The sequence below is a fragment of the Corythoichthys intestinalis genome, chromosome 8 (assembly GCF_030265065.1).
Source record: "Corythoichthys intestinalis isolate RoL2023-P3 chromosome 8, ASM3026506v1, whole genome shotgun sequence".
In the NCBI taxonomy this organism is placed as follows: Eukaryota; Metazoa; Chordata; class Actinopteri; order Syngnathiformes; family Syngnathidae; genus Corythoichthys; species Corythoichthys intestinalis.
The window spans coordinates 20,703,638-20,716,512 of NC_080402.1; the positions used below are offsets into that span (position 1 = coordinate 20,703,638).

General features: G+C 38.7%; 1 protein-coding gene across 2 annotated transcripts in view; it reads left to right on the forward strand.

Moving 5' to 3' along the window:
• The window catches only part of ctnna2 (catenin (cadherin-associated protein), alpha 2), a 464,321-nt gene that overhangs the window by 244,877 nt on the left and 206,569 nt on the right, over positions 1-12,875 (forward strand). The window lies entirely within an intron of this gene.

The following is a 12,875-nucleotide window of genomic DNA, read 5'->3' on the forward strand; positions in this document are numbered from 1 at the left end:
TCTCTCTCTCTCTCTCTCTCTCTCTCTCTCTCTCTCTCTCTCTCTCTCTCTCTCTTCTGTTTCTCTCTCTCTCTCTCTCTCTCTCTCTTTCTGTTTCTCTCTCTGTAACTCTCTCTCTCTCTCTCTCTCTCTCTCTCTCTCTCTCTCTCTCTCTCTCTCTCTCTCTCTCTCTCTTTTGCTTTGATTGCTCACTCACTTGGTCATGCTGTTCCCCTCCTCCTCCTCCTCCTCATCTTCCTCTCTTCATACCTCCTTGTAGTTCTCTTGCTGCAGTTTTTTTCCCCTAATTTCCTCTGTGCCAAGACATTTACATATTCGAAATAGGCTAGACTTAAACCAAGCACTTAAGTAAAACTATTGCCAAATAATGTCTGCCTTTTTTGACCTCACTGTAAGGCAACCGCTTGATGAGTTCACTACTGTAAAGTAACATTGATCCAGTTTTTAGTTCTGAGCCTACAGTAAATAAAAAATTCCATGTTTAATTAAATGGATCAGATGAATATGAATCAAGCTGGAAAAAAGTGCATGCAATTGTTAACATAATTCATCACTTTATTATCTTAATAGTAAAGTGATGTGCATTCAAAATGATAATGCAGAATTAGAAAATACAGTGATCCTTCATTTTTCGTGGTTAATGGGGACCAGAACTCGCCGCGATAAGTGAAAAACCGCAAAGTAGTGCACCCCCCCCCAAAAAAAAAAAAAAAAAACTTTTTTTTTCCCCAAAGTATAATTTTAAAAAGTATATATGTATATATAGGATTACATAGAATGGTCCGAAAAAGAAAAAAAAAAAAATCCAATGAGCGGCAGTTCTGTGGGCGGAAACGCCTTGTTGATGCCAGAGGTCAGAGGAGAATGGCCAGACTGGTTTGAGCTGATAGACAGGCAACAGTGACTCAAATAACCACCCGTTACAACCAAGGTAGGCGGAAGAGCATATCTGAATGCACAATACGTCAAACTTTGAGGCAGATGGGCTACAGCAGCAAAACACCATGCCGGGTGCCACTCCTCTCAGCTAAGAACAGGAAACCGAGGCTACAATTTGCACAAGCTCATCGAAATGGGACAATAGAAGATTGGAAAAACGTTGCCTGGTCTGATGAGTCTTGATTTCTGCTGCGACATTCGTATGGTAGTGTCAGAATTTGGCGTCAACAATGAAACCATGGATCCATCCTGCCTTGTATCAACGGTTCAGCCTGGTGGTGGTGGTGTAATGGTGTGGGGAATATTTTTTTGGCACTCTTAGGGCCCCTTGGTACCAATTGAGCCTCGTTGGCCTACCTGAGTATTGTTGCTGACCATGTCCATCCCTTTATGACCACAATGTACCCAACTCCTGATGGCTACTTTCAGCAGGATAATGTGCCATGTCATAAAGCTGGAATCCTCTCAGACTGGTTTCTTGAACATGACAATGAGTTCACTGTACTCAAATGGGCTCCACAGTCACCAGATCTCAATCCAATAGAGCATCTTTGGGATGTGGTGGAACGGGAGATTTGCATCATGGATGTGCAGCCGACAAATCTGCACCAACTGTGTGATGCCATCATGTCAATATGGGCCAAACTCTCTGAGGAATGCTTCCAGCACCTTGTTGAATCTATGCAACGAAGAATTGAGGCAGTTCTGAAGGCAAAAGGGGGTCCAACCCGTTACTAGCATGGTGTACCTAATAAAGTGGCCAGTGAGTATATATATATATATATATATATATATATATATATTTTTTTTTTTGTAAGCACTTCAAATGTAATAATATAATTCTGATTAATTTTGAACATGTTACTGTCCCATTAGTGCATTCAATATAATAATACTGAATTTGAATGCAGTATTTTTTTAGGTCAAATCCAAATGCGTGAGTCTGCTGGTCAAAACAAAGTGATATGTTAATGTCCGTTATTAAGATATATTAAACCACAAGCCATTGTCCAATGGCGTACCGCAAGCAACACGTCACTTCCGCTCATTAATATTCATGACATTAGCTACTGTTGCTAAGTAGGGACAAGCAACCGTTTGTCCCTAATAGGAAATGAATGGAAATTGTGTACGAACGAGATGTTTACAGAGCTAAACCTACCAATTCTTTCCGAAAATGATGTGCCTGGTGCCAAATTGACTGGCAAAGATGTGGAAGAACATAAAAATGTTCAGTGAAGAGATGGCTTTAGTGTCGAAGGCTGAAAAAGACGAAAAAAAATGAGCCGACCTAAGCATAGCTTTAGCTTTTTTATCGACGCGACTGACAATGTCATTCTCATGTTTCAACAAGCTATCCTTTACCATCAGCCCTGTCTTTTTTATATATCCTCTGGTTGTCCTAAGTCTCTTACCGTTCTTGGGGGTAATTTAGTTAGCTTTGTGTAGCGATCGCAAATGCTACTCAGTGACAGCCAACGAACACTTTTAATTTTTTCATTGATAACACATCTTAATTCTATAATTTATCTACACTTCCCCCTTACTAAAGTTTTTTTTTTTTTTTTAATATATATCAGGGGTCGCGTTAACCGAATATTTTCCGTCGTTGACCGATTTTTTAAAACGGTGACGGAAAAAACTGAAGTCCATCCGTCATTTTGACCGGTTGCAATTCACACCCCAGACCACAGGGTGGCGAGTGAGCATATTAATTAGCTATTGTCTCTCTTGATGCATGACGTCGTTGGCCTTACTCTGAAAAAAATGTCAAGGCAACTGAGTGTCCGGAGTTTCTTCAAAAAGCCCCAAAACAACGATGGTGTTGATAAAAGAGGTGAAAAAACAGGGACTGCACAAGCGGGCACGCAATTCAAGTCCATGCGCACCAGGAGGAAAGTGTGAGACTACGTTCAGGCCACAGCAGGTGAACTGCTAATTTCATTGTTCCATATGCTACATATGGTAGGCTACCTACCTACTGGGGCCTCAGTGACGTTTCTTATTCTCGCTATATGATTATACAACTTTAACATTTGTTAATAATACGCTCCGTGTGTAGTATCATCCATCGCTTTTCCTTTTTAAATGGGCACTTATAAGCGAACGCAAGAAGTAACAAGGGGAACATTTTTAAACAGGCATTTCACGGGAAAGCATTTCGACTCTTCGGCCAATCATATAGCGAGAGCGAGTGGATAGTGAGGGGACCGCGCGCAGCTCTTAAGTGTCTCTGTCACGTGACTGTCGTAGCCGGTGTAGGCGCTTGAACCTACACCGGTAACGCGCTCGTCCAAATGGACACACAAGTACGGAAGGTGAATTATGCCAAACAAAGGGTCACCACAATGTCATTATCATCATTTTAAAAATTTAAGTGACCGGTAAAAATAGATTATGACCGGATTTTTATGACCCTGTCAGTCAAAATAACAGACAACGAAAAAGTCTAGCGCAACCTGTGATATATATATAACAGAAACAGTAATAGTGGCAGTCAGATGCCATTGTAATTCTTTTCAGGTCATTCATTGTCAGACAGAAGCAGTACGGCACAACGTTACACAAAAAAAAATAAGTTAAAAATATAAAAATGGCTTACCTCTTTGTCCTCTGAAAGACCATGCCAACCCAACATAATGTTTACTGCATATGAAATGTGAATGGATTCACCGAGCTGGTGTTAAAAGTCAGCACAAGTTGATTCGGTCTTCGCATTTTTTCCTCCCGAGTTTTTGGTTTCCGGGAACGTATGAAGAAAACATCCTTCATGTGTCGTAATGTCTAGAGTCGTTTCTACAAGTTCCAAAAAAGCAATGCGTGATCGGCATGTTCGTTTTTGAAAGATTACCGGAGAAAATTAGCTCAAATTACGTTGTGTCTATGCGAGGGCAGGTCTATAATGTCCCACTTCAGCTTTACATCCACTTTACGATGCGACGTCACGGTCTAAAAATAGTGTGCGTGCGGTACGCCATTTAAAATGGTATACTCCTGCATTTTCTAGTATTGCCACAAAAGCCCAGACTATCCTCTGCATATAGATCTAAATGGTTGCCAAATATTATAAGTTGAAAGCTAGATATTTGTTCTTAGGACAGCCATTAAATTCTGTGGACACGGTCATTGTATTGTTGTCAGTTAGTCTTGAGATCTTATAATACAAATATCTCATATTGCTTGTATTGTTATGTGTTTTCAACTTGACCATTTTTATCATGATAAATCATTGATTCATTCAGGAATGAGAGTCTTGGAAAAGGGATTTCGATTTGAAATATGTAGTGATTCAAAAACTTGCTATCTTTTTATCACTTATTCTAAATCTATGCTGCTAATTATTTGAATGTTCTTCTCCTGGAACACAAATGCTCAAAGTCTTTGGCTGAGAAATGTACACCTTGTTCAGCAAGAATATAACTAAAACAAATATAACAATAAACATGCAAATAATGATATTCCAAATTGTATTGTAATGTTAGACTGAGATCTAAAAAACAGATCATTGACATACAATTTCTAAAGGAAATACAACCAAGTTAGTAATTTATTTTTGGTAATTTAACATTGAACTGTGGCTTAATGTGTTTAAATTGAATTAAACTGTCTTAATTTATTTCCACAATGCATTGAGTATAGATTTGGGGCCCAGAACGGAAGTTATTTTAAATAATTGTTTGTTTATTCTCAAATAATTCAGGCGTGCAGCTCATAAAACCCATCATCACCATTTACTTCTCTAAATATCTTACAATTGCATCTAATCAATCATTATATTTTACTTTCAAGACAACATGTCAGTCTTTAATACTTTGTTGGAAATATTTTTGCTAACTAAAAACCTCAAAGTGACATGGCAGTGAGGTAATCAGCCTGTGGCTATGGAAGCCCAGATCTCCTTGATGGTGTCTGTCATTTCTTCTTTGGTTTTGGGTCTGGTGTCTCTCATTTTCCTCTTGATAATTAATTCTCAATGGGGTTGAGGTCTGGCGAGTTGGCTTGCCAGCACTGAGATGGCATCGACATCACACCAGATTTTGGTGCATTCATAACTGACTGGGTTTTGTTCCTCAGCCTTTTTCAGCTAAGCCCTTGAACCTTTGTTACTGAATGAAAAGCCCACTTTACTTTCGTTGGAAAAGAGGACCTAAACCACCGGGCAACTGTCCAGTCCTTCCTCACCTTGGACCAATTGAGACACTTCCTACATTGGCTCAGGCTCAGAAGTGGCTTGACTCGGGGAACTTTCATAGCCCATCTTTCTGATGCATCTGAATGTTGTGATTTTTGAAGCTGTGACTCCTGCCTCCTTCCACTCTTTTTGTATCAATGCCAGATTCTTGAACCTTCTCTGTTTGATAATCCGCTGAAGCTCATGGTCATCTCTTTTGGTGGTGCACATTCTGTAGCCACATTTTGCCCTTCCACTTGACATTCCGTTGATATGCTTGGACACTACACTCGGTTGTTAACAACCAGCCTCCTTGCCTATAAACGTTTGTGGCATACCCATTTTATTAAGGGTATCAATCATGTTCTTCTGGCCAGTTGTCAAGTATGCTGTCTTCCCTATGTTAATCTGAACCGAGACAATTCAACCAAACCGAAGCAATTTAATGATCCGTGCTGCTTTGAGTTTAGTAGATGACACTCATTTAAACATTGATACAGTATTCAACATTTTTGAAATCCTCTTTTAATGGGTTCTATTAGCTAGAATCGATAATCTGTAAATTTGCCATTTTGAATGAAATTATAGAGATAAAAAAAAAAAAGAACTTTTCCATGACATTCTAATTCTTTGAAATGGGTCTGTCTGTAGAACACCGGTTTAAGGCAAGTTTTGCAAAGTCTGTGTTTATATTTGCACATCTCTATTACTCATTTAACTTTAGCATTATGCCATGTGCCTAACCATGATTCATCACAAGTCAATAGAAATAAATTGTGGCATAATTATATTAGGGCTGTCAAATTTATTGCGTTAACGGGCGGTAATGAATTTTTTAAATTAATCACATTAAAATATTTGACGGAATTAACGCATGCACGGAATGACCCGTTCATGCGTTGCCTCAAACTGTTTACAATGACGCCGTTTTAGCACATTGGGAGCGAAAAGGCAGAGAAATGTGAGTAGACACAAGCGTTCATTAACGAATAAACCATCTTTTTCTTAACAGCTTAATTGAACACAACGCAGAACATATTTCCTACCATTTGCAGCCACGACTGACAGTCATGGTTGCCCAACTTCTCAGCATGCATTTGGACGAAGCAAGAGCCGATCTTTTTCTTAAAACGCTTAATTGAACACAACGCAGAACATACTGTATACCACTTGCAGACACCACTGACAGTCATGGTTGCCCATCTTCCCAGCATGCATTTGGGCGGAGCGGGAGACGATCTTTTTCTTAACACGCTTAATTGAACACAACGCAGAACATACTGTATACCATTTGCAGCCGCCACTGACAGTCATTGCTGCCCAACTTCCCATCATGCATTTGGGTGGAACAGTTAAGTCGCTACAGTATTATTTAGTGAAAGCACAACAAAAATACTATTCCTATATCTAAAAAAAAACAGTTCACAAAAAGAAAAGCGCTCAGTGCAAAGAGAACTGGCATTCCCAATCAAAATAGCTATGCAAAATACGCATAAAACTTAGACTTTGCCTTGGCTGGATCTCTAATTAATTTGAAACTCACCATTGACACCTTCCATTCAAGCAATAATTTACAGAAACATATGGCATAGAGATGGTTTGAATTGCGATTAATTACAATTAATTAATTTTTAAGCTGCGATTAACTCGATTAAAAATTTTAATCGTTTGACAGCCCTAAATTATATTCATGGATATCATGTAGACCCTCCACTTGATAGCTTCACAGGACTCTCACAGGCTATTTTGTGGTATTTTATGTGTGGACACAAACCACATAAAGAAAATAAGCTGCAAACCTCAGCTCGCTCTGGTAGTTTGTAAAAGCAAATAAAAATACAAAAAAATAATACAGTGGTTTGAGTTTGCAGTCTATTGTTAGTCTGAATGCATTTGAGTGATCACATAAACAAACACCATCCACCCCCACCATAGGGAAAGGAAAAAAAATCTGCATCTATGATTACAAGCCCATTATTGAAATCATTTATTGAATCAGTTTGACTGTGTGAGCCCAACAAAACAATGTGGATGATGACTAATTGGCCCATCCATTTCAGCGATAATGTCGATGTGCTGCTGGGAAAGGATCGTGGTGGAGATATTTATACAAGTGTGGCTGTCAGTGGTGCTGGAAAAGGTGGTTCTGTGCACACAAGGGACCACAACCTTCAACAGATTGGGGTTTCTTTCAGTGGACAGATGGCTGACATGAGTTTGTTTGTTCACGAATCACTATAGAGTTTGACTTTTATTACCCACACAATCTTTCTATTAAAAATTGTGCACAGTCAGCAGCCTTCTGATTGTAACTTTGGATGAGTGTGCAATATAGCCATCCGATCATTTTCTATGGCAAGTGTTGTCGTTAGGGCCGTGGATGGGCTTGAGTCTATCCCAATCAAGATTTAAAACTCTACTTTGGAAATATGTAGAAGATGTGTTTAAATAATAAGGCTCCAAGATGTGCAAAACCAACAAGTGGAATTAGTGGTTGATATTGTAGGCACTGTACAGCATATGATTAGTTTTGCGATAAGAATATTAGACATATTGAGGTTATTTAAACTTCCTGAGGTACAGTGATGCCTTTCTGTGATGAATGGTGATGAGCAGTTTGCCTCTAAATGAACTGTCAGTGTTCCAGAACATAAGAAATCCATCTGAATCTTTTAACTGTAAAACCTTAATAGTGACAAATCAAAGAAAGAATAATAGTTTTCACCGCAATGCATTTGCGGTGATGTTTATATCAACCATATTACTGAAAAAGACTACTACTACAGACTAATTTTCAGCATGAAGTTCACTGAGAGTTCACCCAGCTAAATAATCTTCTGTCCCTCTTACTTGAATATGTGCATGAATAGTGAGTCACAGTGAGATTTAATGACAGGCTGAACTGCTTCGAGCTGTGTCCAAAGCAAGGTGATCCCCTTGAGACAAAAGACACAGATAGTGATTTAGCCCTGTCACAACACAGAGCAGTCATGCTCCTAGGGTCAAATATCTTTTGTTAAACTAAATCAAGGTCAGAGATATTCACCTGGCAGCATTTATAACCAGTACTTTGTGTGTTGTACTTTATCAGAAAATTACACTTTTTTTGAGGAAATACTGGTCACTCTTAAAAAATTAGCATATTGTGATAAAGTTCATTATTTTCTGTAATGTACTGATAAACATTAGACTTTCATAAATTTTAGATTCATTTCACACAACTGAAGTAGTTCAAACCTTTTATTGTTTTAATATTGATGACTTTGGCAAAAAAAAAAGTCAAGAAAAACCAAAAATCCCTATCTCAAAAAATTAGCATATCATGAAAATGTACTCTAAAGAAGCTCCTAACCTAATCATCTAAATCAACGAATGAACTCAAAACCCCTGCGAAAGATTCCTGAGGCTTTTAAAAACTCCCAGCTTGGTTCACTACTCAAAACCACAATCATGGGCAAGACTGCCGACCTGACTGCTGTCCAGAAGGCCATTATTGACACCCTCAAGCAAGAGGCTAAGACACAGAAAGAAATTTCTGGGCAAATAGGCTGTTCCCAGAGTGCTGTATTAAGGCACCTCAGTGGGAAGTCTGTGTGAAGGAAAAAGTGTGGCAGGTAACGCTGCACAACCAGAAGAGGTGACCACACCCTGAGAAAGATTGTGGAGAAGGGCATATTCAAGACCTTGCGGGACCTGCAGAAACAGTGGACTGAGTCTGGAGTAGTAACATCCAGAGCCACCGCGCACAGGCGTGTGCTGGAATTGGGCTACAGGTGCCGCATTCCCCAGGTCAAGCCACTTTTGAACCTGAAACAGCGGCAGAAGCGCCTGACCTGGGCTACAGAGGAGCAGTACTAGACTGTTGCTCAGTGTTCCAAAGTACTTTTTTCAGATGAAAGCAAATTTTGCATGTCATTTGGAAATCAAGGTGTGAGTTTGGAGGAAGACTGGGGAGAAGGAAATGCCAAAATGCCTGAAGTCCGGTGTCAAGTACCCACAGTCAGTGATGGTCTGGGGTTCCATGTCAGCTGCTGGTGTTGGTCTACTGTGTTTTATCAAGGGCAGGGTCAATGCAGCTAGCTATCAGGAGATTTTGAAGCACTTCATGCTTCCATCTGCTGAAAAGCTTTATGGAGGTGATTTCATTTTTCAGCACAACCTGGCACCTTCTCACAGTGCCACAACCATTGGTAAATAGTTTACTGACCATGGCATTACTGTGCTTAATTGGCCTGCCAACTCTCCTGACCTGAACCCCATAGAGAATCTGTGGGATATTGTGAAGAGGAAGTTGAGAGACACCAGACCCAACACTATGGATGAGCTTAAGGCCGCTATCGAAGCATGCTGGGCCTCCATAACACCTCAGCAGTGCCACAGGCTGATTACCTCCATGACACGCCGCATTGAAGCAGTCATTTCTGTAAAAGGTTTTGAGTGGATAGCTGATATAATTAATTGAAGGTTGACTTTTTTTGTATTAAAAAACACTTTTTTGTATTGGTCAAATGAAATATGCTAATTTTTTGAGAGAGGGATTTTGGTTTTTTCTTGACGTTTTTGCCAAAATCAAATATATTAAAACAATAAAAGGCTTGAACTACTTCACTTGTGTGTAATGAAACTAAAATGTATGAAAGTCTAATGTTTATCAGTACATTACAGAAAATAATAAACTTTATCACAATACCGTAATTTTTTGAGAAGGACTTAGTAGTTCCCAGAAAGTACCACATACACACATAACACCTGTTACACATGACGACATGTTTTTAAACTTTGTTTTATGTGTGTGTATATTCGGACTTCTTTGATGACCAATGGGGACTTTTCGTTTTCTTCCTTTATATTACGCTCTGTGTATGTGTGACCCGTAAATCCACCCGGACGCTATCAAGCCAATTTTTTAACTTTGTTGTCCTAAGATTCTCCCTATTTTTGAAAGCATGACTACTGAGGCCAGAGGTATTAATGCTGTGTCATGTATTCATTACTCTCTGTTGTTGAAAGATGAAGAGCAGAATTGAGTCTGTGATGTAAAAGGCTGAAATTCTTGAAAATTCTGACTAGTGCATCTCAATAATTAGGGTTCCTTATGTGAGGCAAGTCCCCAAGCCTTAGATTATGAATAGGATGACGGTAGATGAATTCAGTTCAAGGATGTCTCTTATGTTTCATGTTTAGCACTCCAAACCCTTCATCTTGAGAGTTTGGAGTCTTTCTAGAGTTATACAAGAATATCCATCTTTTAATTGATTCTCCATCAAAATGCTCTCATCAAAGTACAAAAAAAGAAAAAAGAAACACATATTTGTAAATGGTAATGGCAAATGGTGTTATACTTAATGGAACAATTTCCTTAAAAAAAAAAAAAATACATAAAACAAAAAAGTTTTGGCAAAGTCCATGTACATTGGCTAGAATGGATGCTTCAATAACAACCATGCAACCTAATTATTTACTTCAACATACAATGAACCCGTTAATTCCCAGCCATTTTTCACAAGAGATCCCCTTCTTTCAAGCACCCAGAATATTGGGTTCTATAGCTACATGAGCAAAGAACTTACAAAAAGAAATATAAAGATTGCCACCTTTCATCATAAAATAGGCTTGTTTATACTTATTGATTCTTTAGTTGAACATGAAACATCATAAACAAAATAAAGTCTTTGGTGAATGAGCTAAATAGGATCACCAATATGTATGTGTTTGTTTTGTTTGTTTTTGTCCTGTGCAGCTGCTTAGACACAGAGAATGCTTAAGTGTCTTTAAAAGCTTTAACAGTTTTAATGTGCCACATGGGAGTTTAGTGCACTCCCATTGTTTTTTTTTTTTTTTTTATCTTTAATTGTTCATTTAGATAATTTCGATGTACATAAAAAGGTTATAAGGGACAGAAAGGAAGAAAGAACATAGGGAATAGTGACAGTTCATTTACATCTTCATCATGTTTTGCCTGCAGCCTTGTTTGCTTTCACTACCTGGTTCTATGTCTAAGTACAGTAAGTGGTTTTTAACCTGGGATCCCAGGGGTTTGGGTAGTCTTTCTGGGGAGTCCAGCGAATGCTGCAGGCATGTGATGAAAGATAAAAAAATAAAAAATAAAAAGATTAAAAAAAAAAACATTAAACATATAATTTTAACCTGTTTAAAAAAAGGCTGCGAAAATCAGAAGACATTTCAATAGGAAGTCACTTACCGTAGATATGAGCTTGTTAGCTTATCTGCATCGGTTTTGAAGTTGAAAAAAAACGTGTCATGATCTAATTCCAAAGGGTTTTTGGCGAATGCAAATGTGAAAGTCGTTGGGTTTGGTACCTCTAGCCAGGTTAAGAATCACTGTTCTAAGTATTGACTTACAACTGATTGAGCAAGGGGCACCTTATGCTGCCTCTGTTTCCCTATGCACAGATCCGTGGTCCCACGCCTGTTTGGCCGCATTCAGTTTGGTTATTCAGAGTCCCACAGACCCCAGCGGGAATCTTAAATGTTCACACCAACTCTAATATGGACATAGCAACACCCAAATTACACACAGACAAACAAATTATGGTTAATCAGTAGTATAATAATTGATAAAACTTAAACGATAAAACCGAGCCCCTAAACAAAAACCAGCTTCTTTCCCAAGCCGCAAAACTCCAATGTCTCTGCAAACATCTGTTAACTTCATAAAACACACTGAACAGCAAAAATAATGCCTCATCCTATTAAACTTTCTTTTCAATGCCACATACAGTGGGGCAAATAAGTATTTAGTCAACCACTAATTGTGCAAGTTCTCCCGATTGAAAATATTAGAGAGGCCTGTAATTGTCAACATGGGTAGACCTCAACCATGAGAGACAGAATGTGGGAAAAAAAAAAAACCAGGAAAATCACATTGTTTGACTTTTGAAGAATTTATTTGCAAATCATGGTGGAAAATAAGTATTTGGTCAATACCAAAAGTTCATCTCAATACTTTGTTATGTACCCTTTGTTTGCAATAACGGAGGCCAAACATTTTCTGTAACTCTTCACAAGCTTTTCACACACTGTTGCTGGTATTTTGGCCCATTCTTCCATGCAGATCTCCTCTAGAGCAGTGATGTTTTGGGATTGTCGTTGGGCAAAACTGACTTTAAACTCCCTCCACAGTTTTTTTTTTTTTTTTTTTTTTTTTTTTTGGGGTTGAGATCTGGAGACTGGCTAGGCCACTCCAGGACCTTGAAATGCTTCTTACGAAGCCACTCCTTTTGTTACCCTGGCTGTGTGTTTGGGATCATTGTAATGCTGAAAGACCCAGCCAAGTCTCATCTTCAATGCCCTTTTTGCTCTGCAGTTTAGCACTGACATGACTTTATGCTGCTGTGAAATCTTTTTTGTACTTATGTCTAATACTGTGTCAATGTTTACACTTGGTACTTAAGGGTATTTATTATATGGGTTTTGCACTTTAACAACTTAGTTGTATGGATGCTCCAAACAAAGTTTCGTTGTGCTTTTTGCAACAATGACAATAAATATTCTGAATCTGAATCTGATGGACGGAGATTTTCACTCAAAATCTCTCAATACATGGCCCCATTCATTCTTTCAGCCCCAAAGCATGATGTTTCCACCCCCATGCTTCACAGTGGGTATGGTGTTCTTCGAATGCAATTCAGTATTCTTTCTCCTCCAAACACGAGAAACTGTGTTTCTACCAAAAAGTTCTATTTTGGTTTCATCTGACTATAACCCATTCTCCCAGTCCTCTTCTGGATCATCCAAATGCTCT